Source organism: Rana temporaria, chromosome 8 (genome assembly GCF_905171775.1).
Source record: "Rana temporaria chromosome 8, aRanTem1.1, whole genome shotgun sequence".
Classification (NCBI taxonomy): Eukaryota; Metazoa; Chordata; class Amphibia; order Anura; family Ranidae; genus Rana; species Rana temporaria.
Window position 1 is genome coordinate 188,935,671 of NC_053496.1, and position 27,259 is coordinate 188,962,929.

General features: G+C 48.5%; 1 protein-coding gene across 1 annotated transcript in view; it reads right to left on the bottom strand.

Annotated features, from left to right (window-relative positions):
* The window catches only part of LOC120909737, an 857,992-nt gene that overhangs the window by 434,714 nt on the left and 396,019 nt on the right, over positions 1–27,259 (bottom strand). The window lies entirely within an intron of this gene.

Here is a 27,259-nt window from a genome sequence, read left to right on the forward strand (position 1 = left end):
CATGGGACGAGAATTGTTCTCTCTCCGGTGTGTAAGGGTTCAAATATTTTTGGGGAAAGGGGATTTAAGTGCTTGGGTGTCCCTTGGTGACCAATTGGAGAAGGACCCCCGTATATCAGTGACAAATGGTAGGACATTCTTACATCGTCATCAGTGGGAAGACTGCCCCCTCCTTACAGATCATTGCTGTCAGTTGTTAGAGAGACAGAAATTGTCCATTGCTCAAGGAACCCCTAGAACCCTTTGGAGGAACCCTGGCTGAGAAAGGCTGGACTAGGCAGTAATATATTTCCCTCCCCCTTGGTGGGAGTGGAGATGACCCATCTATAAGGATATACAGTACATACACACACAGCACAAGGCCGTGTTCACACTACGAGACGTTTCTCAGGACTGCAGTTCCTCTGAGCTCCACAAGATGGGCATCTCACATACCATAGAGAGAAGAAGTCTCTATGGAAGACAGGAAGTGATGTCAGGTACAGACAGGAAGTTCCGGGTGAGAGGTGAGTCGAGAGGAAGTAGTGAGGAGACGTCGCTGGAATCGGTAGCAGAGGAGGTAATAAGATCTTATCTTCTATTTACACCCAGTAACCCCCGTCATGTCCGTCCTCTTCCTCCATAGTCACTGTGATGTCTTTTATCTCCAGCAGATGATGATACACACATATAGTGTGGAGACCTAGATTAACCCCTTCAAGGTCAGAACATTCCCCCACTTACGGGGTCGGAATATTCAATTCATATTGGAGATTTGTCACCTTCCCTCACCAATCACCTTCTCATCAGTCTATACTAAACGGTTTATACCACTTTAATTAGTGGGGGGGGGGGGGTTATGAAGACATAAAGGGACTCGTAATCAATTTTCATTGCTGGTGGATCAATAATGAAGCAACATGGACTTTACAGCAAAGAGAACCTTGTGATCCAAAGGGTTAGAGCAGTGGTCTCCAAACTGTGGCCCGGGGGCCAGATGTGGCCCTTTGCTTGATTTTATCTGGCCCTTGGGGTGCTTTTTTATTTATTGGCACCAATGAAGGGCAGAATTCCTCCCAATGACACCAATGAAGGGGCAGATTTACTCCCAATGAAGGGGCAGAAGTCCTCCCAATGAAGGGGCAGAATTCCTCCCAATGACACCAATGATGGGGCAGAATTCCTCCTAGTGATGGGACAGAGTACCTCCCAGTGATGGGACAGAGTACCTCCCAATGATGGGGCAGAATTCCTCCCAAAGACACCAATGATGGGGCAGAATTCCTCCCAGTGATGGGGCAGAATTTCACACCAATGATGGGGTCTAATGACACCAATGATGGGGGATTTTGTACTCCTGATGGCCACAGTCCGGCCCCCTTAAAGTCTGGAGGACAGTAATCCGGCCCTTTGTTTAGAAAGTTTGGAGACCCCTGGGTTAGAGGATCTCAGATCACAAAACACATAGCAAACCCTAAACTGAATGTTTCTCTGTGTAATCCCACCGGGGACTGTTCTTCCCTGATTGGACCTCTCATATTACCCCCCCCCCCCATACACCCCATCCTAATATTGTACAATCAGTACAGTCCACATCCTTCTCTCTTATCAATTATTGGTCTAAAGGTTACCTGTATAGATCACATGACCAATGAGGATGGAGGAGGACCGGAGTCACATGACTGAGAGGATACTAAACCTCACCCTGGAGATCATCTACCTGCTGACGGGAGAGGTGAGGAGGATTCTGGGAGGTCACATGACATCACTCTTATCTCTATTAATAATACACAGACCTGACCGGAGAGGTGAGGAGGATTCTGGGAGGTCACATGACATCACTCTTATCTCTATTAATAATACACAGACCTGACCGGAGAGGTGAGGAGGATTCTGGGAGGTCACATGACATCACTCTTATCTTAATTAATAATACACAGACATGACCGGAGAGGTGAGGAGGATTCTGGGAGGTCACATGACATCACTCTTATCTCTATTAATAATACACAGTTCTGACCGGAGAGGTGAGGAGGATTCTGGGAGGTCACATGACATCACTCTTATCTCTATTAATAATACACAGACCTGACCGGAGAGGTGAGGAGGATTCTGGGAGGTCACATGACATCACTCTTATCTCTATTAATAATACAGACCTGACCGGAGAGGTGAGGAGGATTCTGGGAGGTCACATGACATCACTCTTATCTCAATTAATAATACGCAGACCTGACCGGAGAGGTGAGGAGGATTCTGGGAGGTCACATGACATCACTCTTATCTCTATTAATAAAACACAGACCTAACCGGAGAGGTGAGGAGGATTCTGGGAGGTCACATGTCACCACTCTTATCTCTATTAATAATACACAGACCTGACCGGAGAGGTGAGGAGGATTCTGGGAGGTCACATGACATCACTCTTATCTCTATTAATAATACAGACCTGACCGGAGAGGTGAGGAGGATTCTGGGAGGTCACATGACATCACTCTTATCTCTATTAATAATACACAGACCTGACCGGAGGGGTGAGGAGGATTCTGGGAGGTCACATGACATCACTCTTATCTCTATTAATAAAACACAGACCTGACCGGAGAGGTGAGGAGGATTCTGGGAGGTCACATGACATCACTCTTATCTCTATTAATAATACAGACCTGACCGGAGAGGTGAGGAGGATTCTGGGAGGTCACATGACATCACTCTTATCTCTATTAATAATACAGACCTGACCGGAGAGGTGAGGAGGATTCTGGGAGGTCACATGACATCACTCTTATCTCTATTAATAAAACAGACCTGACCGGAGAGGTGAGGAGGATTCTGGGAGGTCACATGACATCACCCTTATCTCTATTAATAATACACAGACCTGACCGGAGAGGTGAGGAGGATTCTGGGAGGTCACATGACATCACTCTTATCTCTATTAATAAAACAGACCTGACCGGAGAGGTGAGGAGGATTCTGGGAGGTCACATGACATCACTCTTATCTCTATTAATAATACACGGACCTGACCGGAGAGGTGAGGAGGATTCTGGGATTCTAATATGATTTTCCTATTGGTTCCCCAATACAGAGATTTCCTCTTGTGAAGTCAGGTGATCACATGACCATCACAGTGCCTCCATGTGACTCCCTAAAACCTGAGAGACACAACATGGAGAAGATTCTAGAAGTCACCAAGAAGATGATGGAGCTGCTGACAGGAGAGGTGAGGAGGATTCTGGGAATTCTGGGACATTATCCAGTAACAGACAAGGGGTGTGTCTGGATGGTGACTGTATCATTGTGTGTGTCAGGTTCCTATAAGGTGTCAGGATGTCACTGTCTATTTCCCTATGTAGGAGTATTTAGAAGGACACAAGGATCTCTACAAGGACGTCATGATGGACAATCAGCCGCCCCTCACATCACCGGGTAAGAGGAGACTTTATTGTAAAGGAGAGAGCAGTACGGAGGCTCCACCTAGATCCCCCATCATCTGATAAACACATAGAAACAATGTATTCAGTCAGTGTGTGTGTTTCCTACAGATGGATCCAGTAATGGGAACCCACCAGAGAGATGTCCCCGTCCTCAGGATTCCCGGGATTCCACACAGGAAGGTCACACCATCCCCCACCATCATCAGGTAGATGAGGAACAATCACTGATCGTATCATTATGTCAGAATGTTTATACTGAAATAATAAAACAGTATTGTATTCATGAAATTATGCAAATCTTGGTTTTGGGAGATGTACAAGAAATGGACGTTCGTTTATCCGTGTTATTTTTGAAGACAAGTGACACAAACGAATATTACTTAACCTCTTAAGGACCCTTCACGCCAATATACGTCGGCAGAATGGCACGGCTGGGCACAGGCACGTACCTGTACGTTGCATTTAAGAGCCCAGTCAAGGGTCGCAAACGTGCCGCCGGCGGGGCACTCGCTACCCGGTCCGAAGCTCTGTGACTGCGCCCGCGGGTCCTGCGATCGGTCACAGGAACGGGGAGAGGTGAGTGTAAACACATCTTCCACGTTCTTCTGTGTGGCAATGTCACTGATCGTCTGTTCCCTGATATAGGGAACGACAATCAGTGACGTCACAAGCCCAGCCACGCCCCCCCTACAGTAAGAACACTCCCTTAGGACACACTTAACCCCTACAGCGCCCCCTAGTGGTTAACCTCTTCGCTGCCAGTGTAATTTTTACAGTATCGGTGCATTTTTATAGCTCTGATCGCTGTGAAAATGTGAATGGTGTCAAAATTGTCCGAAGTGTCCGCCATAAGGTCGCAGTCATGAAAAAAATCGCTGATCACCTCCATTACTAGTAAAAAAAAAATATATTAATAAAAATGCCATTAAACTATCCCCTATTTTGTAAACGCTATAAATTTTGCGCAAACCAATCGATAAACGCTTATTGCGATTTTTTTAATTAAAAATAGGTAGAAGAATACGCATCGGCCTAAACTGAGGGAAAAAAATTTTTTTATATATTTTTGGAGGAAATTTATTATAGCAAAAAGTAAAACGGACGTTCGCGGACTTGAAGACGGACGTTCGCGGACTTGAAGACGGACGTTCGCGGACTTGAAGACGGACGTTCGCGGACTTGAAGACGGACGTTCGCGGACTTGAAGACGGACGTTCGCGGACTTGAAGACGGACGTTCGCGGACTTGAAAACGGACGTTCTCGGACTTGAAAACGGATGTTCGCGGACTTGAAGACGGACGTTCGCGGACTTGAAGACGGACCTTCGCGGACTTGAAAACGAACGTTCGCGGACTTGAAAACGGATGTCAAAATTGTCATCCGCATCCGTTTTTCACCCAAAAAAAAGGAACTGAGCTGAACAGAAAGAAAAAACTGAACTTCTGTGTGAAAAAGCCCTAACACTGTCTATTCATGAGCTATGAACTTAATTTCAACTTTAGAGAGAAAATGGCTCCTCTCATGTTCACATAAAAAATATACAATATACGGCTTTATATATTTATGAATATAAATTCTGTAAACCCCAATTGTTCTGACAATTAGGATCTGTACATTATCTGCATTGTTACCATTGATGTCATTTTTATTCTATATTCAGAGTGGAAACCTGAGAGATCCTAAAGTTGAGGTTAAAGAAGAGATAAAGGAGGAGGATGATGAGGATGGGGTGATGGAGGAAGAACACAAAGATCTGTACCAGGACACCATGGAGGAGTCATCCAGCTACAGGAACCCACCAGAGAGATGTCCCCGTCCTCTGTATTCCCGGGATTCCACAAAGGAAGGTCACACCATCCCCCACCATCATCAGGTAGGTGGGACAGAGCATCTAGAACTTGAAAGTGACTTATAAAAAAGATCTGTAGTCCCTACAAGATGTTATTTTCTATTCTTGGTTTAGGGTGAAGATCTGATAGCTATAAAAGTTAAGGTTAAAGAAGAAGAGACGTATGTGAGGGATGATCAGCAGTCTATGGAGGAGGATGGAATAACGGGGACATTTATAGAGGAGGACACTCCTACAGAGATCAGCACAGGTGGGTCATTAACACCAAATCCATTCCTCCACCCATACTGCTCACTGATTGGTCCAGAGTAGGGCGGGGACTGGGTGATATCAGCCTGTAATCCCCTGGTCACTTTCCTGAGCTGTGTTCCCCGTCCTGTATTCCTGTATTTCTCTCGGATAATCTTCCTTCTCTGTGCTGTAGACACAATTTATGTCTCTAGACTGGATTTATGGAGATTCTGGGGTTCAGCTCAAAGCAAAATGTTGATTTTCACCATAGGGTTTGCTTGACCTAGACACCTGGGGTATGTACCTTGGGTCTTCTGCCCCATGCCCGGGTCTAGTGAGATCTCTGACAGAACAATTCTCCCGGGTTACTTGCTCTGTTATTTGCTGGCTGTGCCGGGTGGAGGGATATGTCTGTATAGTCTCAGACCCAAGTCACTGAGTGCAGTCTCAGGAGATGGGAGGCAGCGGTGTGGGATCTCTGCAACTTGTCTCCAGTAAACATTTTACCCACCACTGATTACTGAATACCAATATCATGAGTCCTAACCCATCACTATATATTCTATATTCTACATTACATACTCCTGACCCCTGCACTATATACTCTATGTTGTACATTACATACTCCTGACCCCCGCACTATATACTCTGTGTTGTACATTACATACTCCTGACCCTCGTCCTATAATCCCCTCATCACTGTCACTCCTATAAAAGACAGTTCTCGTTGTTTCCTCACTCTCTGACTAAGGTCCATGAATAAAGAAATTATCTGGTAGGAGATCAGAGGACCCATTTATTAGTTACCTTGAGGGGGGTATTGTAAGATCCTCAGAGACAAAGCTGCCTGATGTGGGCGGAGTCCTGGTTTAGGGGAACCAATCAGCTCATGTCTAGTAATAATCTTTGTATTTCTATTTTAGTAGATGGACGGGAGATGAGGAAAACCTCAGAGGATTGTCTCACTTTGTCTCCAGACTGTAAAGTAGAAGATGAGGACATCACACAGTATAGTCCAGGAGAAAACCCGACTACCTCAAATGTCCATCCGGCACCACACAGTGTAGATGGACCATCGTATTCCTCTTATCCTGAGGAACCTCAGACTGTGCGGGACGGTGCCAGACCATCGTATTCCTCTTATCCTGAGGAACCTCAGACTGTGCGGGACGGTGCCAGACCATCGTATTCCTCTTATCCTGAGGAACCTCAGACTGTGCGGGACGGTGCCGGACCATCGTATTCCTCTTATCCTGAGGGACCTCAGACTGTGCGGGACGGTGCCGGACCATCGTATTCCTCTTATCCTGAGGAACCTCAGACTGTGCGGGACGGTGCCGGACCATCGTATTCCTCTTATCCTGAGGAACCTCAGACTGTGCGGGACGGTGCCGGACCATCGTATTCCTCTAATCCTGAGGAACCTCAGACTGTGCGGGACGGTGCCGGACCATCGTATTCCTCTTATCCTGAGGAACCTCCGACTGTGCGGGACGGTGCCGGACCATCGTATTCCTCTTATCCTGAGGAACCTCAGACTTTGGGGGATGGTACCACCCTTCCCAAGCCATTTTCCTGTCCTGAGTGCGGGAAAAGTTATCTGTATAAATCAGCACTGGTCAGACATCTAACGTCCCACACGGGGGAGAAGCCGTATTCCTGTAATGAGTGTGAGAAATGTTTCCCGCTAAAATCTGCACTTGTCAGACATCTAACGTCCCACACGGGAGAGAAGCCGTATTCCTGCCCCGAGTGTGGGAAATGTTTTTCACGGAAAGCCTCACTTGTCAGACATCTACCAGCTCACACGGAGGAGAAGCCATATTCCTGTCCAGAGTGCGGGAAAAGTTACCCGTATAAATCGGAACTGGTCAGACATCTAACGTCCCACACGGGGGAGAAGCCGTATTCCTGTAATGAGTGTGAGAAATGTTTCCCGGTGAAATCTGCGCTTGTCAGACATCTAAGATCCCACACGGGAGAGAAGCCGTATTCCTGCACAGAGTGTGGGAAATGTTTTGTGTGGCATACCCAACTGATGAGGCATCAAATGAATCATACAAACAAGATTATATTTTCCTGCCCAGAGTGCAGGAAATGTTTCCCAATAAAGTCGGACCTTGTCAGACATCAGAGGACTCACACAGAAGAGAAGCCGTATTTCTGCCCTGAGTGCGGGAAATGTTTTTCACGGAAGTCCTATCTTTCTGCACATCAGAGATCTCACACGGGGGAGAAGCGATATTCCTGTCCTGAGTGCGGGAAATGTTTTTTTGGTAAATCGAATCTCGATGCACACCGGAGGTCTCACACGGGTGAGAAGCCGTTCTCCTGCCCTGAGTGCAGGAAATGTTATTCGCTGAAATCAACGCTTGTCACACATTTAAAATGTCACACGGGGGACAAGCCGTATTCTTGCCCTGAGTGCGGGAAATGTTATCCACGGAAATCAGAACTTGACACACATCAAAGATATCACACGGGGGAGAAGCCGTTTCCCTGTCCTACGTGCGGGCAATGTTATCTGCTGAAATCAGCACTTGTCAGACATCAGAGATCCCACACGGGGGAGAAGCCGTATTCCTGCCCCGAGTGCGGGAAATGTTTTTACGAGAAGTCCTATCTTGCCAGGCATCAGAAATTTCACTCGGGGGAAAAGCCGTACCCCTGCAGCGAGTGCGGGAAAGGTTTTGTATATAAATCGGACCTCGCTAAACATGAGAGATGCCACACGGGGGAGAAGCCGTATTCCTGCCCCACGTGCGGGAAAAGTTTTGCAGAACAGTCCAGTCTTGCCAAGCATCAGAGAAGCCACACTACTCTTGAGACTTGTTAGTGTCCGGAGTGCGGGAAGTGTTTCAAAATGAAACTTTTTTTTACAGCATATCAGCGATCTCATACCGAAGAAGCATGTACACCTCATAGGGCTGAGAACTCGAATAACTTGTAACTAAGCTTCAAAAGAAAATCACCAAAGTTCTCTCTGGCCTACTCTCCTAGGAGATATCACCGCTGTTTAAGTTCCTCCTTCTATGTAGTCTGATCTCCCCTGCTCTTCAAAGATTTAAAGAGAAAATTCCAAAACGAAAGAGGCGCAAAGGGGGGGAACCAAAGAGAAGAGAGGATCTGGAGGTCCTGGCAGAGGACAGTCAATATCATGGAATACCAAGCAAGGCCAGCAGAATATTAGAATGCATTCAAAGGGGATTAACTCCATAGAAAAAAATACAAGTCTCCCACTTTGCAAAACTTGAGTTTGGTAAATTCTGCAGTGTTCTGTCCAGTTCTGGTCACCAGTCCTCACAAAGGATGTGCTGGAAATAGAGAAAGTCCATAGAAGTACAACAAGGCTACTAAGGGGGGTGGAGGAGCTCAGTTATGGGGGATGGAGGAGCTCAGTTATGGGGGATGGAGGAGCTCAGTTATGGGGGATGGGGGAGCTCAGTTATGGGGGATGGAGGAGCTTGGTTATGGGGGATGGAAGACCTTAGGTATGGGGGATGGAGGAGCTTAGGTATGGGGGATGGAGGAGCTCAGTTATGGGGGATGGAGGAGCTCAGTTATGGGGGATGGAGGAGCTCAGTTATGGGGGATGGAGGAGCTCGGTTATGGGGGATGGAGGAGCTCAGTTATGGGGGATGGAGGAGCTCAGTTATGGGGGATGGAGGACCTTGGTTATGGGGGATGGAGGAGCTCAGTTATGGAAGACCTCAGTTATGTGAGGTGGATGTCCTCAGTTATGGGGGATGGAAGACCTTAGTTATGGGGGATGGAGGAGCTCAGTTATGGAGGAGCTCAGTTATGGGGGATGGAGGAGCTCAGTTATGGGGGATGGAAGACCTTAGTTATGGGGGATGGAGGAGCTCAGTTATGGAGGAGCTCAGTTATGGGGGATGGAGATCCTCAGTTATGGGGGATGGAGGAGCTCAGTTATGGGGGATGGAAGACCTTAGTTATGGGGGATGGAGGAGCTCAGTTATGGGGGATGGAGGAGCTCAGTTATGGAGGAGCTCAGTTATAGGGGATGGAGATCCTCAGTTATGGGGGATGGAGGAGCTCAGTTATGGGGGATGGAAGACTTTAGTTATGGGGGATGGAGGAGCTCAGTTATGGGGGATGGAGGAGCTCAGTTATGGGGGATGGAAGACCTTAGTTATGGGGGATGGAGGAGCTCAGTTATGGGGGATGGAGGAGCTCAGTTATGGAGGAGCTCAGTTATAGGGGATGGAGATCCTCAGTTATGGGGGATGGAGGAGCTCAGTTATGGGGGATGGAAGACTTTAGTTATGGGGGATGGAGGAGCTCAGTTATGGGGGATGGAGGAGCTCAGTTATGGAGGAGCTCAGTTATGGGGGATGGAGGAGCTCAGTTATGGAAGACCTCAGTTATGTGAGGTGGATGTCCTCAGTGATGTGGGATGGAAGACCTCAGTTATGGGGGGATGGAGGAGCTCAGTTATGGGGGGATGGAGGAGCTCAGTTATGGGGGGATGGAGGACCTCGGTTATGGGGGATGGAAGACCTCAGTTATGGGGGATGGAGGAGCTCAGTTATGGGGGATGGAGGACCTTAGTTATGGGGGATGGAGGAGCTTAGGTATGGGGGATGGAGGAGCTCAGTTATGGGGGATGGAGGAGCTCAGTTATGGGGGATGGAGGAGCTCAGTTATGGGGGATGGAGGAGCTCGGTTATGGGGGATGGAGGAGCTCAGTTATGGGGGATGGAGGAGCTCAGTTATGGGGGATGGAGGAGCTCAGTTATGGGGGATGGAGGACCTTGGTTATGGGGGATGGAGGAGCTCAGTTATGGAAGACCTCAGTTATGTGAGGTGGATGTCCTCAGTTATGGGGGATGGAAGACCTTAGTTATGGGGGATGGAGGAGCTCAGTTATGGAGGAGCTCAGTTATGGGGGATGGAGGAGCTCAGTTATGGGGGATGGAAGACCTTAGTTATGGGGGATGGAGGAGCTCAGTTATGGAGGAGCTCAGTTATGGGGGATGGAGATCCTCAGTTATGGGGGATGGAGGAGCTCAGTTATGGGGGATGGAAGACCTTAGTTATGGGGGATGGAGGAGCTCAGTTATGGGGGATGGAGGAGCTCAGTTATGGAGGAGCTCAGTTATAGGGGATGGAGATCCTCAGTTATGGGGGATGGAGGAGCTCAGTTATGGGGGATGGAAGACTTTAGTTATGGGGGATGGAGGAGCTCAGTTATGGGGGATGGAGGAGCTCAGTTATGGAGGAGCTCAGTTATGGGGGATGGAGGAGCTCAGTTATGGAAGACCTCAGTTATGTGAGGTGGATGTCCTCAGTGATGTGGGATGGAAGACCTCAGTTATGGGGGGATGGAGGAGCTCAGTTATGGGGGGATGGAGGAGCTCAGTTATGGGGGGATGGAGGACCTCGGTTATGGGGGATGGAAGACCTCAGTTATGGGGGATGGAGGAGCTCAGTTATGGGGGATGGAGGAGCTCAGTTATGGGGGGGATGGAGGACCTCAGTGATGTGGGATGGAGGACCTCGGTTATGGGGGATGGAGGAGCTCAGTTATGGAAGACCTCAGTTATGAGAGGTGGATGTGCTCAGTGATGTGGGATGGAAGACCTCAGTTATGAGGGGATGGAGGAGCTCAGTTATGGAAGACCTTAGTTATGAGAGGTGGATGTCCTCAGTGATGTGGGATGGAAGACCTCAGTTATGGGGGATGGAGGAGCTCAGTTATGGGGGATGGAGGAGCTCAGTTATGGGGGGGATGGAGGACCTCAGTGATGTGGGATGGAGGACCTCGGTTATGGGGGATGGAGGAGCTCAGTTATGGAAGACCTCAGTTATGAGAGGTGGATGTGCTCAGTGATGTGGGATGGAAGACCTCAGTTATGAGGGGATGGAGGAGCTCAGTTATGGAAGACCTTAGTTATGAGAGGTGGATGTCCTCAGTGATGTGGGATGGAAGACCTCAGTTATGGGGGATGGAGGAGCTCAGTTATGGGGGATGGAGGAGCTCAGTTATGGGGGGGATGGAGGACCTCAGTGATGTGGGATGGAGGACCTCGGTTATGGGGGATGGAGGAGCTCAGTTATGGAAGACCTCAGTTATGAGAGGTGGATGTGCTCAGTGATGTGGGATGGAGGAGCTCAGTTATGGGGGATGGAGGAGCTCAGTTATGGGGGATGGAGGAGCTCAGTTATGGGGGGGATGGAGGACCTCAGTGATGTGGGATGGAGGACCTCGGTTATGGGGGATGGAGGAGCTCAGTTATGGAAGACCTCAGTTATGAGAGGTGGATGTGCTCAGTGATGTGGGATGGAAGACCTCAGTTATGAGGGGATGGAGGACTTCGGTTATGGGGGATGGAAGACCTTAGTTATGAGAGGTGGATGTCCTCAGTGATGTGAGATGGAGGACCTCGGTTATGGGGGATGGAGGAGCTCAGTTATGAGAGGTGGATGTCCTCAGTGATGTGAGATGGGGTAGCTCAGTTATGGGGGATGGAGGAGCTCAGTTATGGGGGATGGAGGAGCTCAGTTATGGGGGGGATGGAGGACCTCAGTGATGTGGGATGGAGGACCTCGGTTATGGGGGATGGAGGAGCTCAGTTATGGAAGACCTCAGTTATGAGAGGTGGATGTGCTCAGTGATGTGGGATGGAAGACCTCAGTTATGAGGGGATGGAGGACCTCGGTTATGGGGGATGGAAGACCTTAGTTATGAGAGGTGGATGTCCTCAGTGATGTGAGATGGAGGACCTCGGTTATGGGGGATGGAGGAGCTCAGTTATGAGAGGTGGATGTCCTCAGTGATGTGAGATGGGGTAGCTCAGTTATGGGGGATGGAGGAGCTCAGTTATGGGGGATGGAGGAGCTCAGTTATGGGGGATGGAGGAGCTCAGTTATGGGGGATGGAGGAGCTTAGTTATGGGGGATGGAGGAGCTCAGTTATGGGGGATGGATGTCCTCAGTGATGTGAGATGGAGTAGCTCAGTTATGAGGAAAGGCCACACAGACTAAGCTTATTTTCCCTGGAGAAGAGACTCATGAGAGGAGATACATTATAACGATATAAAAATATCTAATTGGTGATTCTAGCATGAGGGTGGGGGGTGACTATTCAGTCTCAGGTCACTCAAGAGGACACAAGGACACTCAGTGAACTTGGATGAGAAGCTTTTTAACCTTAAACTGCAGGGTCTTCTTTACTGCTAGGATGGTAAGGATGTGGAACTCCCTTCCACAGCTGGTGGTGTCAGCAGGAAGTGCTGATAATTTCACTAACTGTAAAATATTGCTAGTGGATGAATATTAAAATAAATGCTTATACTTAAAATCATGAAATTCTTTGTAAGTTGATGAATAAAAGTCCACCTTAAGCTCTGTAGATGTAGAAATGTCTTTTCTGGTCAGTCCATAAATCCTTTCGAACTCCAAACTTAAAATTGAAGTCTCTGGGGGACCAAATTTCTCGAAAAACTAGAGTTTGGCCATTTTCAAGGAGAAGCTGTAAGGTATTGTCAAAAAAGGAGCACAAGGAACTGGGCCGGCGTGGATTCCATGGGGTTGTTCTAGGGTTTTAACACGATTGACCGCCCGTGGTTGTTACTATTGTCCCCCATCCCTTGCTGGATATTTGTGTTCTTTCCCCCAATCCCCTAGTGGGCACTATTGTTTGCCCTGCTAAGCCCTATCATACCCCATCACCTACCTCCTGGGTACCATTTTTCCCTCTAAACATCAACGTTGCCCTCTCACCCCCACTGAGCACCAATGCCCCCCAACCACGTCTTGTTGACCCAAATACGTATTTTTCCCTCCGGTGACCACCAAAGTCAGCATTACAACCAACTCCTCCCGCTAATCAGAAGACTTCTTTTTTTCCCAGGGACCCCCCGTTCTGGGGGTGCCTTGCTCCATCCTCACCCCTACTGACCACAGGACTTTTTGCCCACAACTGACACTGGGACTTTTTTTTTCCTCCCATTGACCAGCACATTGGGCATATTTTGGGTACAGGGATTGAGTATCCGAAATGTAGGCTTAAGGCCTGTACACACGATCGGACTTTATGGGCCAGATTCTCAAAGAGATACGACGGTGTATCTCCTGATACGCCGTCGTATCTCTGACTTAGGCCGGTCGTATCTATGCGCCTGATTCATAGGGCCAGATTCACGTAGCGCAGCGGATCTATAGATCCGCTCGATCTACGTGAATTAAGATCCGCTCCCGCAAGTTTAGGAGGCAAGTGGCTAATTCACAAACCACTTACCTCCAAACTTGCGGCGGCGGATCCTAAATCCCCCGGCGGAATTCAAATTCCGCGGCTAGGGGGAGTGTACTATTTAAATCAGGCGCGTTCCCGCGCCGATTTAAATGCGCATGCGTCGTCCGGGGAATTTCCCGGCGTGCATTGCTCCCACTGACGTCACTAGGACGTCAGTGGTTGCGACGTGAGTGGGACTTGCGACGCGCGTGTTCGTGAATTCGGCGTACGCAAACGACGTAGGAAAATTCAAATTCGACGCGGGAACGCCGGCTATACTTAACATTGGCTGCGCCTGATAAAAGAAGGGGTAAGTATACGACGGAAAACCGCTACGGAAACGACGTAAGAACACTGCGACGGGTCTGCGTACGTTCGTGAATTTGCGTATCTCGCTGATTTACATATTATTTATCGTAAATCAGCGGGAACGCCCCCGGCGCCATTTTTAAATTGAAAAAAAGATCCGACAGTGTAACACAGTGTAACACTGTCAGATCTTAGCCCTATCTATGTGTATGTGATTCTATGAATCAGGCGCATAGATAGGACCAGTGTAAGTCAGAGATACGATGGGGGATCAGGAGATATCAGGAGATAATACACCGGAGTATCTCTTTGTGAATCTGGCCCGATGTGTTTGGCACGTCGAGTTCCTCGGTCGTGTGTACGGGGCCTAAGATCCGACAGGTGGAACTGTGTTACACCGTCGGATCTTAACTGCAATTTAAAAATGGCCACTGGGGGCGTTCTTGCTGATTTACGTTGAGAAATATGTAAATCAGCGAGATACGCCAATTCACGAACGTACGCGGACCCGACGCAGTGTTGTTACGATGTTTACGTAAGCGTTTTCCCGGCGTATACTTACCCCTGCTTCTATGAGGCGCAGCCAATGTTAAGTATGGCCGTCGTTCCCGCGTCAATTTTTTTTTTTTTTTACGTTGTTTGCGTACGTCGATTCACAAAACCGCTCGTCGCAAGTTACGCTCACGCCGAAACCACTGACGTCCTAGCGACGTCATTGGGAGCAATGCACGCCGGGAAAATTCGCGGACTGGCGCATGCGCATTTAAATCGGCGCGGGGACGCGCCTGATTTAAATAGTACACTCCCCCTAGCCGCGAAATTTGAATTACGCCGGGGGATTTACGATCCGCCGCCGCAAGTTTGGAGGTAAGTTGTTTGTGAATTACCCACTTGCCTCTCAAACTTGCGGCGGCGGATCTTAACCACTTCCCGACCTCCTCATGTACATTTACGTCGGCAGAATGGCACGGACAGGCACATTGGCGTACCTGTACGTGCCTGCCTAGACGTGGGTGGGGGGTCCAATCGGGACCCCCCCCGGTACATGCGGAGGTTGGGTCCGCTCGGGGCGCGATCCGGGATGACGGCGCGGCTATTCGTTTATAGGCGCCCCGTCGCGATCGCTCCCCGGAGCTGAAGAACGGGGAGAGCCGTGTGTAAACACGGCTTCCCCGTGCTTCACTATGGCGGCGCATCGATCGAGTGATCCCTTTTATAGGGAGACTCGATCGATGACGTCATTCCTACAGCCACACCCCCTACACTAGTAAACACACACAGTGATCCCTAAATGTTACAGCGCCCCCTGTGTTTAACTCCCAAACTGCAACTGTCATTTTCACAATAAACAATGCAATTTAAATGCTTTTTTTGCTGTTAAAATGACAATGGTCCCAAAAATGTGTCAAAATTGTCCGAAGTGTCCGCCATAATGTCGCAGTCACGAAAAAAATCGCTGATCGCCGCCATTAGTAGTAAAAAAAATAAAAAAAATAAAAAAAAACTATCCCCTATTTTGTAAACGCTATGAATTTTGCGCAAACCAACCGATAAACGATTATTGCGATTTGATTTTTTTTACCAAAAATATGTAGAAGAATACGTATCGGCCTAAACTGAGGAAAAAAATTAATTTTATATATGTTTTTGGGGGATATTTATTGTAGCAAAAAGTAAAAAATATTGCATTTTTTTAAAAATTGTCGCTCTATTTTTGTTTATAGCGCAAAAAAATAAAAACCGCAGAGGTGATCAAATACCACCAAAAGAAATCTCTATTTGTGGGGAAAAAAGGACGCCAATTTTGTTTGGGAGCCACGTCGCACGACCGCAAAATTGTCTGTTAAAGCGACGCAGTCCCAAACTGTAAAAACCCCTTGGGTCTTTAGCCAGCATATTGGTCCGGGGCTTAAGTGGTTAAATCACATAGGTCACGCGGATCTAAAGATCTGCTGATCTACGTGAATCTAGCCCTGTGACAACAAACCTCAGACAGACCTGTTTTTACAGACAATCCAACCGTGTGTACGCTCCCTCGGACAAACTTTTTCGCTTTTTCATCGGACAAATGTTCTCTGTGAGAACAGACAAACTTTCCGGCAACAAATGTCCCATGGAGCAAATCCAATCGTGTGTACACAAGTCCAAAGTACAAACACACATGCTCAGAACCAATGCTAAACATCAGACAACAATAGCAGAATTTGCCCAAAGGGTGGCGATAAAGAGCAGAAAAACCACATAGTATGTTTATTACGTCACTACGTTTGTGTTTGTTGGCTGAAAAAGCCGCGTATCCATACCAAGTTCACGGACCACGCCCTTCGGAGCAAAATCCACGGAAAAATCTGATGGAAGTCTGATCGTGTGTATGAGGCTTGAGACTAACCATGCTCCTTGTAGCCACAAACAAAATTCAGTGGGCTGGATTCAAGAAGCAATTGCGCCTGTATAACCATAGTATCACAGCGCAATTGCTTACTTGCCCCGGCGTAATGAATGCTCCTGATTCAGGAACCTCATTACGCCGACTGCAGCCTAAGATATGCGCGGCATAAGGCTCTTATGCCTGCATATCTTAGGCTGCATTCTTGCGATGGCCGCTAGGTGGCGTTCCCGTTGTGCTCAGCGTATAGTATGCAAATTGCATACTAACGCTGATTCACACCGTTACGCGAGCCCTGCGTACGCAGTTTACGTTGTTTCCGTACGGCGGTTTTTGCGTAAGGCTGCCCCTGCTATTAGCAGGGGCAGCCAATGTTACGTATACCCGTCGTTCCCGCGTCGCGAAATTTCAAATTTACGTAGTTTACGTAAGTGATTCGTGAATGCCGCTGGACGCCATTCACGTTCACTTTGAAGCAAATGACGTCCTTGCGACGTCATTTGCCGCAATGCACGTCGGGAAAGTTTCCCGACGGAGCATGCGCTCTACGATCGGCGCGGGAACGCGCCTAATTTAAATGATTCCCGCCCCCTACGGGATCATTTAAATTGCGCGCGCTTACGCCGTTCATTTTGCCGGAGCGCCCACGCAATTTACGGAGCTACTGCTCCGTGAATCAAGGGCAGCGCAGTAAATTTGCGGGGGCGCAGGGCAAAAACGTTCCCCTGCGCCTCCGTAAAAAAAGCGCAAATCTATCTGAATCCAGCCCAGTGTAATTTGGCCACACTTATGCCGCGTACACACAAAATTCCAACCGTGTGTAGGCCCCAACGGGCATTTGTTGTCGGAATTTACGACAACAAAAATTTGAGAGCTGGTTCTCAAATTTTCCAACAACAAAATCCGTTGGGTGGTATGGAACTTCCGTTTTCTAGTGCCGTGGTACGTGTTGTACGTGACCGCGTTCTTGACGTTCGAAAATTCCGACAACATTTGTGCGGCCGTGTGTATGCAAGACAAGTTTGAGCCAACATCCGTTGGAAATGTATCCACGGTTTTGTTGTCGGAATGTCCGATCGTCTGTACGCGGCATTATATCTGCGCCCCCGGAACACGAAGGGGCAGATCCACATACATACACTGCGCCCGGCGCAGATGTAAGATACGCTACGCCGCTGTAACTTACCTGGCTTTGGTTTGAATCCTCAACGAATTTGCGCCGTAAGTTACGGCGGCGTAGTGTATCTCTCGCGGCGGAATTCAAATTGGGCGGGTAGGGGGCGTGTTTCATTTAAGTGAAGCGCGTCCCCGCGCCGAACGAACTGCGCATGCGCCGTCCGTAAAAACTCCCAGGGTGCATTGCTCCAAATGACGTGGCAAGGACGTCATTGGGCTAGATTCAGTAAGCAATTGCGTCTGCGTATCCATAGATACGCAGCGCAATAGCTTAGTTGCGCCGGCGTATCGACTGCTCCTGATTCAGGAAGCTCGATACGCCGACTGCAGCCTAAGATATGACTGGCATAAGGCTCTTATGCTGCCGTATCGTAGGCTGCATTCTTACGCAGGCCGCTAGGTGGCGTTCCCGTAGTGGTCAGCGTAGAGTATCGTCGGTTTCTGCGTAAGGCTGCTCCTGCTATTAGCAGGGGCAGCCAATGCTACGTATACCCGTCGTTCCCGCGTTGCGATTTTTAAAAATTACGTTGTTTGCGTAAGTGAATCGTGAATAGCGCTGGACGCCATTTACGTTCACGTTGAAGCAAATGACGTCCTTGCGACATCATTTACCGCAATGCACGTCGGGAAAGTTTCCCGACGGAGCATGCGCACTACCTTCGGTGCGGGAACGCGCCTAATTTAAATGATCCACACCCCCCTACGGGATCATTTAAATTACGCGCGCTTACGCCGGCCATTTTTACGGAGCGCCCGCGCAAATTACGGAGCTACTGCTTCGTGAATGAAGCGTAGCGCGCGTAATTTACGGAGGCGTAGCGTAAAAACGGTACGCTGCGCCTCCGTAAGAGGGCGCAAATCTACTTGAATCCACCCCATTGTTTTCAACGTGAACGTAAATGGCGTCCAGCCCCATTCACGGACGACTTACGCAAACGACGTAAATTTTTTAAACTTAGACGCGGGAACGACGGCCATACTTAACATTGAGTACGCCACCAGATAGCAGCTTTAATTATACGCCGGAAAAAGCCGAATGGAAACGACGTAAAAATGCGACGGCCGCTCGTACGTTCGTGGATCGTCGGAAACAGCTAATTTGCATACTCAACGCAAATTACGACGTGAACGCCACCTAGCGGACGCCGAAAAATTGCATCTAAGATCCGACGGCGTACGAAGACGTACGCCTGTCGGATCTAACACAGATGGCGTCGTATCTTGTTTTGTGGATACCAAAACAAAGATACGACGCGCAAAATTCGAAATTACGCGGCGTATCAAGAGATACGCCGCGTAATTTCTTTGAGGATCTGCCCCCAGGTGTCTTCTCCATGCCAAGGGGTCACTCTCTTTCTCGGGTTGAAACGTCGGGAGATATGTTAGGCGTGCCAGAGAACTGGAAGATGTAGAGGCTCTGGACTTGGAGGTTTAAGCTGATAGTAGTTCTGGTCGAACAACCGCTCGGGAGACACAACGTAGGGGGTCGGAGCAACAGAAGTGGGAACTACTTGAAGAGATTATGGATCCAAATCACCAATTAATAGTCCATGGATCCTTCCTACAACCAGAACCAAAACGTAAAATCAACACATTTCAGGGGTCAAAGCTCCCCCTTCATCGGGACCCGAGCCAGATTGTTATAAACCCACTAAGGACTGTAGTGAGCCTTCCCAGATGGAAATCTTTGGGGACATAAATCGGTTATTTCACTGGTGGGGTGGACGACACAGACTTCAGGACTGGTGGAGGGGAACAGACTGAAAACCAGTGGGGGGGACACAGTCTAAAGGACCGGTGGGGGGACACAGACAAGGACTGGTGGGAGGACATAGACTGGTGGAGGGACACAGATTGTTGGACCGGTGGGGGGGACACCGACTGAAGGACCGGTGGGGGGACACAGACTGAAGGACTGGTGGAGGGACACAGACTGAAGGACCGGTAGGGGGACACAGACTGAAGGACCGGTAGGGGGACACAGATTGAAGGACCAGTGGGGGGACACAGACTGAAGGACCGGTGGGGGGACACAGACTGAAGGACTGGTGGGGGGACACAGACTGAAGGATTGGTAGGGGGACACAAACTGAAGGATCGGTAGGGGGACACAGACTGAAGGATTGGTAGGGGGACACAGACTGAAGGACCGGTGGAGGGAGACAGACTGAAGGATTGGTGGGGGGACACAGACTGAAGGACTGGGGGTTGAAACAGAGACTGCGTGACTGGGGGTTAAAACAGAGACTGCACGAGTGTGTGGGGGGAACAGAGACTGCGTGACTGGGGGGGACAGAGACCACGTAACTGGGGTGAAAGAGACCTCACGACTGGGGGGGCAGCTACAGCATGACTGGGGGGAACAGAGACCGCACGAATGTGGGGGGGAGACAGAGACCGCACGACTGGGGGGGGACAGCGACCGCACGACTAGCGGGGGAAACAGAGACCACACGACTGAGAGGGGACAGAGACCACATTACTGGAGGGCAAACAGAGACTGCACGACTGGGGGGGGAGAGACTGTGACTGGGGGGGGGAACAGAGACCGCACGACTGGGGGGGGGGGCAGAGACCGCACAAGTGTGTGTGGGGACAGAGACCACATGACTGGGGGAAACAGAGACCACATGTTGGGGGGGACACAGACTGCATGTGTGTGGGGGGTACAGAGACTGCACGAGTGTGGGGGGGGGGAGACCACGTGACTGGGCGGAAACAGAGACCGCACGACTGGGGGGGGGACAGAGACCGCATGACGGGGGGTAGCTACCGCATGACTGGGGGGAACAGAGACCGCACGACTAGAGGGGAGAAAGAGACTGTACGAATGTGGGGGGAGACAGAGACCGCATGACTGAAGGGGGGGACAGAGAGCACACGACTGGGGGGGTGAAACAGAGACCGCACGACTAGGGAAGGGAAGAAGAGACTACACTGGTGTGGGGGGAAATAGAAATCACATGACTTGAGGGGAACAGAGATCGTATACCTGGGGGGGCAGAGACTGCAGGACTGAGAAGGGAGACACAGGGGGCCGGATTCAGATACATTGGCGTATCTGTCCGGCCCGCGTAACGTATCTCCGATACGTTACGCCGCTCTAACTTTGGGCGCAAGTTCTTTATTCAGAAAGAACTTGCGCCCTTAGTTACGGCGGCGTAACGTATGTGTTGCGGCGTAAGGCCGCGTAATTCAAATGGTGATGTTGGGGGCGTGTATTATTTAAATATAACTTGAACCCGCGCTTTTGACGTATTATTTGAACGGCGCATGTCGCCGTCCGTAAAATATCCCAGTGTGCATTGCTCTAAATGACGTCGCAAGGGCGTCATTGCTTTCGACATGAACGTAAATTACGTCCAGCCGTATTCGCGAACGACTTACGCGAACGACGTAAAATTTCAAAACTCGGCGCGGGAACGACGGCCATACTTAACATTAGCTACTCCTCATATAGCAGGGGTAACTATACGCCGGAAAAAGCCGAACACAAACTACATTAAAAAAAAAGCGCCGGGCGGTCGTTCGTTTCTGAATCGGCGTAAATCCTCATTTGCATATTCCACGCGTAAAAATACGGAAGCGCCACCTAGCGGCCAGCCTGGAATTGCAGCCTAAGATACGACGGTGTAAAACACTTACACCTGGCGGATCTTAGGGATATCTATGCGGAACTGATTCTATGAATCAGGCGCATAGATACGACTGTCGGAACTCAGAGATACGACGGCGTATCAGGAGAATCCGGCCCAGGGAGTGAAATGCTTGGGGGAGGGGGGGATCCATACAACGCAGCACATTCAGCCCCCTTCTCAATACACTGACTGAGACATTTCTTGGGGCTGCAGTTCCTCTGATCTCCACAAGGTGGCGATCTCTTGTCTACCCAGATAAGGAGTATAGTGGAATACAAACAGGAAGTGAGGTCATGTAAAGACAGGAAGTTCCGGGTGAGAGGTGAGTCGGGAGGAAGCAGAGGGAAGACATTGTTGGAAGTGGTAGTAGAGGAGGTAATAAGATCTTATTTTCTATTTACACCCAGTAACCCCGTCATGTCCGTCCTCTTCCTCCATAGTCACTGTGACGTCTTTTATCTCCAGCAGATGATGATACACACATATATAGTGTGGAGACCTAGATTAACCCCTTCAGGGTCAGAACATTCCCCCACTTACAAGGCCGGAACATTCTCTTCATTTTGAAGATGTTTCACCTTTCGATTCATCAGTCCACCCCGTCTAAGAGGACCCACCTCCTTCTTCTAGAGGTTCTAAAGATGGTCATATGGGGTTAGACTTTCTTTGGAGTGTTCGTTCATCGGAACTTTGTTTCTTGCCATCGCCACGTCGGCCGATTTAACATGAAAGCGATTTTTATCCAATCCCGCTATTCCAGTCGTATTTAACCACTTGGCGCCCGCGCTATAGCCGAATGACGGCTACAGCGCAGACCCCAAATGCCGGGAGGACGTCAATAGATGTCCCCCCCTTCGCGTGTTCCCTGTGATCACCCGAGTTACTGAGACTCGGGTGATCACAGATCCAAGTAAGGGTCCAGTCCCGGCCCCTTACCACGTGATCAGCTGTCAGCCAAAAAAAAAGCCGATCACCGGCTTATGTGTAAAGGACATCGGTCCCGAAGAGGAGGGAGGCAATTCTGCCTCCTCTGTGCAGTCAGTGCCACCTGCAAGTGCCCACCAGTGCCACCTATCAATGCCCACCAGTGGTGCCAATCAGTGACACCTAGCAGTGCTGACCATCAGTGCCCATCAAGTGGTTAATGGGTTTTCCTTACTATGGGCCAGATTCAGGTAGATCGACGCATCTTTGTGTCGGCGTAGCGCATCTCATATGCGCTACGCCGACGTAACTCTGAGAGGCAAGAGCAGTATTCACAAAGCACTCGCTCCCTACGTTGCGCCAGTGTAGCATAAATTGGCCGGCGTAAGCCCGCCTAATTCAAAGTAGGAAGGAAGTGGGCGTGATCCATTTAAATGAAGCTTGACCCCATGCAAATGATGGGCCGAACGAACGGCGCATGAGCGCGCATGCTCAGAATCACGTCAAATTTACTCCCTTAGATACGACACTCAATGCCTGTGACGTGAACGTAACCTACGCACAGCCCCATTCACGTACGACTTACGTAAACGACTTAAAATCCGACGGCTGTTCCGTCGTCCATACCTTTGCATGGGAAGCTCCTCCTATAGGTGGAATAACTTTACGCCTTACGTAAACGGCATATACTACTGCAACGGGCGCAAGTACGTTCGTGAATCGGCGTATCTCGGTCATTTGCATATTCGACGCATAAATCAATGGAAGCGCCCCTTGCGGCCAGCGTAAATATACGCCCAGGCTCTGCATGCGTAGGAAACTTACTTTGGTCGTATGAAGCCAAAATTCAGGCGTATCTTACTTGCAGAATCAGGCGCATAGACACGACGGCGCATCCGTGCACTTACGCGGCGTATCAGTAGATACGTCGGCGTAAGTGCTTTAAGAATCGGGGCCTGTGTGTTTGGTTTTTCGTAAGGAAATCCACAGTTGGAATTTCCTTTATTTGAGAAAAACTTTCCATCCAGCTCTTTTGGATTTTATCATTCGTACAGTCGAAAAAACAAGTGTCGATTTGACATCACGAGAATATTGGACAAATCTTCCAAAAATGTACATTTTCAGGGGCTAAAAAAAAAAAAAGAGTTTCAGTAATTGGCCTCCAGCCTTCTTCATGCTCTCCAATGTGCCTCTCTCCATACAAAAGACGGGCAGATCTTCTCGTTGCTGTTCAGCAGCTGTGAGATCATCGCACCAGTTCTGAATGAGGAGCACTTTCGGGGTTTCTTCTTGAACCTTTTAACACTTCCCAAGCCATATGGAGGAGTTTGGCTAGTTCTGGACCTGAAGACTCTCAATTTGTTCCCGCGGGTTCAAGAGAATCGGCTAGGTCGGTCATTGCCTCCCTCCTTCCAGTTTAATTTTTTTGGCTTCAGTAGCTGTCTTAAACCATGGGTGCTCAACCTGTGGCCCTCCAGCTGTTGTAGAGCTCAGCCTTTGGGAGTCATGCTTGTAAGTGTCAGCATTGCAGTGTCTCATGGGACTTGTCATTTAACAACAGCTGGAGGGTCACAGGTTGAGCACCTATGTCTTACTGGGTGACCAACATTGCCGATTTGTCACCCTTCACTTAGGCCTGCCTGTGGCCTCCCAAGTTTTCACCAAGGTGCTTTCACTGGTCCTAGCTCTGCTCCTTTCCTAGGTTGTGGGTTACCTGGACAGCTAGCTACCATAACCCCGGTACCCTCTTCTTCAGTGGGCGGTCCGCTTCAAGATAAAAGTGGTCTCTGTGGCGGATTCATTCGCTGCGAGATCACTTCTATCGGCGGCGGGAGAAGACCCCCCCTCCCGCTGCTCTCTCCGTGCTATCCGCCGCTTACAGTAGCCTTCGGCAGTGGAGGAGGCGGTCGGGTTTGCTCCCTTGTTGTGTATGGAGACCCGATTGAGGGAAAGATGGCCCCCACCTGTCTCCATATCATTGCAGGACGGAAGCCACATCAAAACGTCACTTCCACCAATAGCTCTTAAAGGGAATTTTTTATTATTATTACATAATTGGTCGTTGGCTTGAGCAGCATGGCTGTTGAAGTGCAAATCTTAGGGACAGAGCCCTATCAATGGGGCAGGCACCATTTAAATTAGGAGCGTTCCCGTGCCGAGCGTACTGCGCATGCTCCGTCGGGTAAATTACCCGACGTGCATTGCGCTAAATGACTTCGTACGGACGTCATTTGTTTAGACGTTAATGTAAATGGCGTCCAGCGCCATTCACGGACGACTTACGCAAACGACGTGATTTTTTAATATTAAGTATGGCCGTCGGGAACGACGGCCATACTTAATATTGCTTAGAACACCTAGGGCTCAGCCCTAATTTTACGACGCGTATCTCGACGGAAACAACGTAAAGTTAGAGCGACGGGTAACGCGGACGTTCGTGGATCGCCGTAACTAGTCATTTGCATATTCTACGCCGACCGCAATGGCCTCGCCACCTAGCGGCCGGCATAGAATTGTATCCTAAGATCCGACAGTGTAAGTCAATTACACCTGTCGGATCTTAGGGCTATCTATGCGTAACCTGATTCTATGAATCAGCCGCATAGTTAGGACGGGCGAATCACAGAGATACGACGGCGTATCAGGAGATAAGCTGTCGTATCTCTTTTGTGAATCTGGCCCATGGTGGCTGTCGAATGTTCTAAGAAAAAAAAAAAAGAAGATTCGATAGAATCTTAAAAAAAAAATAATTAGACTCTTCATGTCTCTCTATGTCGAATCTTCATGTCTCTCTATGTCGAATCTTCATGTCTCTCTATGTCGAATCTTCATGTCTCTCTATGTCGAATCTTCATGTCTCTCTATGTCGAATCTTCATGTCTCTCTATGTCGAATCTTCATGTCTCTCTATGTCGAATCTTCATGTCTCTCTATGTCGAATCTTCATGTCTCTCTATGTCGAATCTTCATGTCTCTCTATGTCGAATCTTCATGTCTCTCTATGTCGAATCTTCATGTCTCTCTATGTCGAATCTTCATGTCTCTCTATGTCGAATCTTCATGTCTCTCTATGTCGAATCTTCATGTCTCTCTATGTCGAATCTTCATGTCTCTCTATGTCGAATCTTCATGTCTCTCTATGTCGAATCTTCATGTCTCTCTATGTCGAATCTTCATGTCTCTCTATGTCGAATCTTCATGTCTCTCTATGTCGACTCTTCATGTCTCTCTATGTCGACTCTTCATGTCTCTCTATGTCGAATAATCTTTATGTCTCTCTATGTCGAATAATCTTTATGTCTCTCTATGTCGAATAATCTTTATGTCTCTCTATGTCGAATAATCTTTATGTCTCTCTATGTCGAATAATCTTTATGTCTCTCTGTGTCGAATAATCTTTATGTCTCTCTGTGTCGAATAATCTTCATGTCTCTCTATGTCGAATAATCTTCATGTCTCTCTATGTCGAATAATCTTCATGTCTCTCTATGTCGAATAATCTTCATGTCTCTCTATGTCGAATAATCTTTATGTCTCTCTATGTCGAATAATCTTCATGTCTCTCTATGTCGAATAATCTTCATGTCTCTCTATGTCGAATAATCTTCATGTCTCTCTATGTCGAATAATCTTCATGTCTCTCTATGTCGAATAATCTTCATGTCTCTCTATGTCGAATAATCTTCATGTCTCTCTATGTCGAATAATCTTCATGTCTCTCTATGTCGAATAATCTTCATGTCTCTCTATGTCGAATAATCTTCATGTCTCTCTATGTCGAATAATCTTCATGTCTCTCTATGTCGAATAATCTTCATGTCTCTCTATGTCGAATAATCTTCATGTCTCTCTATGTCGAATAATCTTCATGTCTCTCTATGTCGAATAATCTTCATGTCTCTCTATGTCGAATAATCTTCATGTCTCTCTATGTCGAATAATCTTCATGTCTCTCTATGTCGAATAATCTTCATGTCTCTCTATGTCGACTCTTCATGTTTCTCTATGTCGACTCTTCATGTCTCTCTATGTCGACTCTTCATGTCTCTCTATGTCGAATCTTCATGTCTCGCTATGTCGACTCTTCATGTCTCTCTATGTCGACTCTTCATGTCTCTATAATGTCAAATTTTTTCTCTTTATGTAGAATAATATTGGACTAATAGAGTTAAGGTTAGGCACATTCGAAAACGAAAATAAAGCATTTGTTTATGTCGTATCTTTTGGTTTTTCGTTTTCTGTGCTTTCGTTATCGTTTGTTAAAACGATAACGAAAATACCTGAAATTCGGACGAAAATGCATTCGGACGAAAACGAATGCACATGTCTATTATGTTCTACTCTGAAACATCCCAAGAAAATTTCTTTCCATGGTAGGGTTGTCTCGATACCATACTCGTACTCGCACAAATGCTCCCGATGCCTGACTCGATACTTGGCGGACTCAGTGGGCGGAGAGGGCAGGCAGCGTCTATAGGCGGCCTCAGTGGGCAAGTGGATTCAGTGGGCAGAGAGGGCGGGCGGCGTCAGTAAGCGGAGTGGGTGGCCGGCCTCAGTGGGCGGAGCGGTCGCCATCAACTTGGACACCCCAACTCCCATCTTGGTACACCCTGTACTTGGCCAGCAGCTAACATCTTGTTACACCCAGCCCATATAGTAACACAAGATGTCTGTTGAAACTTACTGATGCTGAATGGGTGTACCAAGATGGGCACTGCAGCATAGCATTTAAAAATACTTTCCTCATGACATTTATTGCTGCATTTCAGTACCTGCCCATAAGTTCTAGCCACCTGTCAATGCCATCTAACAGTGCCAGCCACCTATCAGTGCCCATAACTGACGACTATCAGTGCCAGGCACCTGTCAGTGCCAACAGTGCCAGCGCCCATAGGTGCCACCTATCAGTGCCCATCAGTCAAACTGTCACATGGCATTAAAAAAAGTATCTGTATCGGCGAGTACATGAAAAAAGTATCGGTATTGGCGAGTACATGAAAAAAAGTATCGGGGAAAAAAAGTGTCGGTACTTGTACTCGGTCCTAAAAAAGTGGTATCGGGAGAACCCT